We start from the raw sequence: 6,000 nt of genomic DNA, 5'->3' as shown, positions 1-6,000 counted from the left end.
AGGGCGCGGGCCGAAGCTCTGCTCGCCCGCGCAACTGAAAGCGGGCGGCGAGAATCGCGAGAGCGCTCAGCTCCCCTGCAGCGAGCCCTCGGGCAGGAGCAGAGGCCCAGGCGGCGGGCGTTGGCTGCGGGGTCGCTCGCCTGGTTCTCCGGCTGGCATCTAGGCGCCCCTAATTCCAGCGCGCCCCGTCGCAGCCAGGCGACCTGAGCGGCCCCCAACCAGCCTTGGGCCAGAGTTCTGCCCGCAGTCCTCTGCTCGCCCAGGCGCCGGCGCTCGCCGCCCGGCTGGGATGCGGCAGGTGGACTGCGGCAGGCGCACCCTCCTTCCGGCCCCTGCCCCTCTCCCGGACCCTCCCTCGAGCCCTGGCGCGCCTCTGCTCGCCGGCCAGAGCTCGCTATCTGTGCCCCCGAGTTACCTGCCTCGGGAAGTCCCAGTTCGCAAGCAGCCCGGACTGTAAAAGGGTGGGTTCGGCAGAGCCCAAAACCAGATTTCTAGGGGAGGGGTGGGGTCCCCATCTAGAGGGTCGCAGATCGCATTACCGGCCGAGGGGAGGAGACAGCAGAAGGGAGAGTCCACAGGGGAAAAGTTGCTTTTCGCTTAGTACTCCCCCTCCCCCTCCCTAACGCTCTGCGATGCCGGTAGGCTCGGGGACACAGTGTCTGCCCAGGTTCCGGAGCCCGAAGGCCCCGGAACGGTTTGGCAGGACAGAGGCATCTTTCCATACGCGGATGCTGCAGTCAGAGCGCCGCTTGGCCTGCAGGGCTGCGGGGCTCCGGGGCTCCGAGGGCGACACCCGTCTGCCCGCGGGCGGGAAGCAGAAGCCCGCCTCCGGGCACCGAAGATCTAGAGCAATAACAGACGCATAAATAAATCAATGAGCGGCTCTTTGCTGCCAGCAGCAGGGAAACTTCGGGCTGATTAAATGCAGACGCGGGGTGTCTGCCAGGACAGGAGGGCGGCGGGGTACCGGGAACTGGCGTGGCGGCGAAGGGTGGGGGGAAGGGAGGCCGGGGCAGGAGCGACGGGAAAGACCCAAAGCCACGTTTTTAAACATGGTGGGGGGATTTTAAAGGAAAACAGTACGGGGGAGGTGGGGACAGGGCTGCGGGCCTCTGGGCCTTCCAGCCACCCGGGGCAACTTTCCGGGTGGGAGGTGCGGCCCGAGGGGCGGCTCGGGCGGCGGGAGGCGGGAGTCCGAGGCGGAGGGAGGAGGGGCGGTCACTTTAAAGGCTCTTTCTTACCCATAATGCTTTGTGGGGGCGTTGCCATAGTGGATCCAACATGGCGTAGAAAGTAATGAGAGGTAAGTTCTGAATTCCCTCTTCTCTGCTGCTGGGACCGCTCCGCGAGCTGTCGGAGCCCTCCGGAGAGAGGACCGGACTCCCCTCCGGTCCTCCAAGTCCCGGGAGGGTCGGCCCCGGGGCGGGCCTGGGGCCCAGACGGCCCGCGGCGGGGCCTGGGAAGCGGGGCTCTTCGAGGCGAGGCCCAGACGCTGGGGCTGTTTACAGCTTCTTTCCCTCCCTGGCCCCCTTCCCCTCCGCTGTGGGCCGCGGAGCCCTCGGCCCAGGCCGTGGAGGGGGCCTCGCAGACCCCGGCCGCGAGCCTGCGGGAGGTTTGTCCAGCCCACGGCACTCCGGGAGGGGGAGTCGAGCCGCCTTGCACGCTCCCCTCCTCCGGGTCGCGACTGAGGGTGGGGAGCGTGCAGGCCTCCCACGCCCCGCTCGATTGCCCCCTCTGGGCTCGGACTTCCACGCGGGGTGGGGCGAGGGCCGGAGGGTGAGTGCGGGGAAAAGTGGGTCAGGGGTGCACCCCTCCCTCCCCCGCCGAGGGCTGTTGCCTGAGCTTCACTTTCTTTACCCCCTTTCTCCACCCCCTCCTCGGAAATTCTCATTGGGCCACAAGCACATCAACAAAAACAAAAACAGAGGATTTTCTTGAGCTAAGGGACCGCAGCTTTATCTAAGGAACTTTGATTGCTCTCCCCCCAAATTATTTGAGCCTTGTGCACCCTCCCCTTTGCTGAGGATCGTCCAGCCAGGCTAGGAAATCAGGGTCTTAGGATTCTTCTTGGATCGAGACCCTCAGGTTGTTTTTGAAACTCAAAATTGTTGTTCCTTCACCCTCACCACTTACACTTTTCAGGCAAATCGTTAATAGATGTGTAACTGCAGAGACAGTGGATGCCTAGAGTTGGGCGGGGGAGGGGGGAGGAAGGCGTCGTCCTGGCAGTTTGTTCTTCATTCTGCCCTCTCTTCAACTCGTATGAGTGGATTTCTTCTCCTTCATCTCTTCTTTTTTCTCCTTCTTTTTCATTTGAGTTTTTGAAAGTAAGGTCAGTGAGATATGACATTTTTATGTTTGGATTTTAAGAACACTTTCTAATTATTCTTTTATCACACAGAGAGGAAATGTTTTTGTTTTAAAGTAAAGCAAACAGACTCATTTACAAAGCTGCATACTGTACCATTTTGGTAACTTTTCCATTTGAAATTTATATGCCCTTTCACTTGAGGCTGATAGAATGTTTGCTACATGTCTCTTACTGGTGTTGTCTAGACACATTTTACTTTTCTGTTTATCTCAGGAATTGGATGAAGTCATTGATGACTAAAGAACTACAGTGCTGGTGAGATGTGTAAGGTGAGACTGCAGTTAAAAATGATTTACCTTTTTTCCTTCTTTATTTTAATCAAGTCATGAGGGTGAGACTGAAACTAAGTAACTTGATGGGGCCATCTTTATTTCCAAATCACTCACTCAGTCAAGTGGGAGTAGAGGCAGGGCTAGATTTGGAAAGGACAACTGTGTCAAGTATACCAAACTTTTCAGCTACTGGAGCTTATCCAGAGCCAAATTGTTATTTGCAGCCATCCTTGATGAGTATCTTCACCAGGGGTAATTATAGTTTGCCTATTGAAATTCCCTTGTGTAACTTTAATTGAATGTCTTAATTTTATCTGTGCTTTGGTGTCCATCACTTAGTCTGCATTGAGTGTTAGTGATTGCGTATGCGGATTTTGTGCGTCTACAGTTTGTGGGACTCGTGTAAAGTACACCCTTTGCATTGGAAAGAATGATTTCAGGCAAATCGTGCTTTTATTTTCTGAAAAATGGAACAGTGCTTGGCTCTCTCATAATTATTTGGAAATAAAAATGATAGTGTTGCATTTTGGTTAGGTTATTAGGGATAAGACTGGCTTGTCATTATCTTCTGGTCACATGTAGTGTGTGAATTCAGAGTGTTGCTTTATTTAATCTAACTCATAAGGCTTTGGATTTATAGAACGTTATGAATACAGGGTCAATGAACAGTCAGTATTCTGTACTGGTGAGAAGGACAGTGTTGCTAATTTTACATTCTTCACAAGCAATTTTCTCAACTTTAAAAATATATCTTTTTATTTTTTTTTATTTTAGTCATTGTAGATGTACTATACTACAGTGTGTGTGAGTGTGTGTGTCTGTAAAATATTTTACTATGGTTTATTGAGAAAATGTAAGTTGTTACGGTAGATTGGTTACTGCAGGGTTTTGTTTATTTTTCCTTTAACACATCTGAGTAGCCTTTGAATTTTGAAATTCACTCACAAAGTTTTCATCTCTATGACACATCTGTTTAAGAAGAGTAAGCTGTGCTTTATTTTATTCCAGATTGAGGCATACAATTGACATTTTTGCCTTAAAAAAAAAACTTGGGAGGGGAAGGTGGACATAAACCAAGATCTTTTTGTAAGTGCACACACCACATTTGCATGTGTTTGAAACTCAGAAGTGCTTGTGTGTATTACATATATTTTTATTTTTATTCTTAGCAGAGCAAATATGGATTTTAAAATTTATTTATTTTCAGCTTACAGATGGAGGCATATTCATGCCTTAGACCTCCCAATCTGTACCTTTTATCTTTTTTTTAAAATACATATTACTTTGTGGAAAGAACCAATGATCTACTTTTGGGCCTATGGAGATGTTTGTTTATAATCCAAAAGGGATTATTTAGAAATAGGTCATTTTGTGTGGCTAGTGTTGTTTGGCCTGAGCTGTGTCAAGACATTTTCCACAATTTTCACACGTGTAGACCATGTGAAGTGTTAGTATTGACTTCAAAGTGAAGGTGGTGCTTGGCCACTGAACAGGTTGTCACACGAAGCATTCTAAAATGGGAAATGCCATAGTACTGAAGTTTGTGGTGAAGCGAGGGTCTGTGTCTTTGAGTTGAATGAAGACATAGCTTTTTTAGTCTGTCCTTTTGGCTGGGAAGCTGGGACACTATTTTTAGGTAAGGCGGGAGTTTTGGGGAGTCAGTAAGTGCCTCTCTATCAGCTGATGTGCTTGATTTTTGCAGTTGTTAGCAAGAAGTTTCATTTCTAATACCGTAAGTATTCAATCTACATTGTTTTAAAGTCTGTATACATTTATGGACAGTCCAGTGTTTTACTGGAGAAGGGAGTGAAGCCAACATAACAGGGGAAATCATTCCTACTTGCAAAGGACCTTGTGTAGTTTAAAAATATAGAGCATATTCATGAAAGGCTAAGAATATTGCAGAGGGACCTACAAATAAGTAGACCAGATCTTACACATGCATTTTTGTCCTCTGTTTAAGAAGTAGGCATGGTATTGATATTAAATGCAAATTAGTCTATAATTATCTGTCAGACTATATTTAAGATTCTTTTTTTTTTCTTTGCGGTACGCGGGCCTCTCACTGTTGTGGCCCCTCCCGTTGCGGAGCACAGGCTCCGACCGCGCAGGCTCAGCGGCCATGGCTCACGGGCCCAGCCGCTCCGCGGCATGTGGAGTCTTCCCAGACTGAGGCACGGACCCGTGTCCCCTGCATCAGCAGGCGGACTCTCAACCACTGTGCCACCAGGGAAGCCCTAAGATTCTAAATACAGGCCCAGCACAAGATGTAAGGTCCTTTGGCCTGTTGTTTTAAAAGCTTAGCAGTTTTAAATGCATAGTAGATTTGGGGCCAATTTATCAACTTGTCGATAAACAAGAGATGGGGAGGAGCTACTTAAAAAATTATAAACAAATTGTTATGGCTGTTTATTTCCATCAACTTAGATAAGTATACATGCAAATATAATTTGATTTCTAAATAATAGTTTGATTTGTTTTCTAGGAGAGAAGTATGATATGTGTGGAGAGTGTGGCCGCAGCAGCTTGTAGTTCATTTAAACTGCTGTGTGTAGTCAGGATGACTTTGGTAGCACTGGCTAGGAGCCGCATAAAACTTAGTGGTCTGTCACTTCACCGGTGGCTGAGATTATACTTTTGAGCTATCCTGAATTTAATAAGGTTAATATTCCTCTTTCAAAAAGAAATAGTAGATATAACATGAAGATTTTTAATTTATATGTCTATATATGTGTGCATATATATTTATATATGTATATATCTTTATTTTAAAAGCTACCAATTGTCTAAAGCAAATTGAAAGTTTTTCAGCATACTACTAAAGGTCATACCAACATGTTTACTGGTGTAAATTGTACTGGGTCAGTTTCTCCAAGGGCAGGAAGTTGTCTGGTAAAGCCAGAATTTGTGTGTTCAACTTGTTTTGACCCCCAGAAACCCTGATTCATCATTAGGTTCTTCAAAGAATGCAGGCACATTTTTTTGAGTAAACCATTGTGACGTGTGAATGTTTGTGATTTTTGTTATTTCTGTGCCATATTTTAGGTGTTCTCAGAACATCTGAATTTGCCTTTTTGCTTTCTTCTGTCGATATTCTCCTGGTGGTGAAAATATTCCTGTGAGGCGAGCTTCCTTTCAGTAGGCAATATGTGTAACTAATATAGTTTAAAAACTTATTTATTTTTATGTAAAACTGATGCATGCTATGGTAAACAAATCCAAGCAGTGCTAAGTGTATATAAGAAAAAAGATAAGAAGCCTCTGCTCTCCTTCCTCCATCGTTAGCCATGTCCCCCTAATCTGACCATAGAAAGCAGTTGGTGTTACTTGGTGTTTGGAAGACCTCTCTTGCCTAGG

General features: G+C 47.4%; 1 long non-coding RNA gene across 1 annotated transcript in view; it reads left to right on the top strand.

Annotated features, from left to right (window-relative positions):
- Positions 1-2,581: 2,581 nt before the first annotated feature.
- The window catches only part of LOC307068486, a 207,001-nt gene continuing 203,582 nt past the window's right edge, over positions 2,582-6,000 (top strand). Inside the window, exon 1 of the long non-coding RNA XR_013811454.1 lies at positions 2,582-2,640. This is a non-coding gene — a long non-coding RNA (uncharacterized lncRNA). The remainder of the gene's footprint in view (positions 2,641-6,000) is intronic.

Source organism: Hyperoodon ampullatus (genome assembly GCF_949752795.1).
Source record: "Hyperoodon ampullatus genome assembly, chromosome: 19".
Classification (NCBI taxonomy): domain Eukaryota; kingdom Metazoa; phylum Chordata; class Mammalia; order Artiodactyla; family Ziphiidae; genus Hyperoodon; species Hyperoodon ampullatus.
This window is presented reverse-complemented; position numbering and strand designations above follow the sequence as displayed.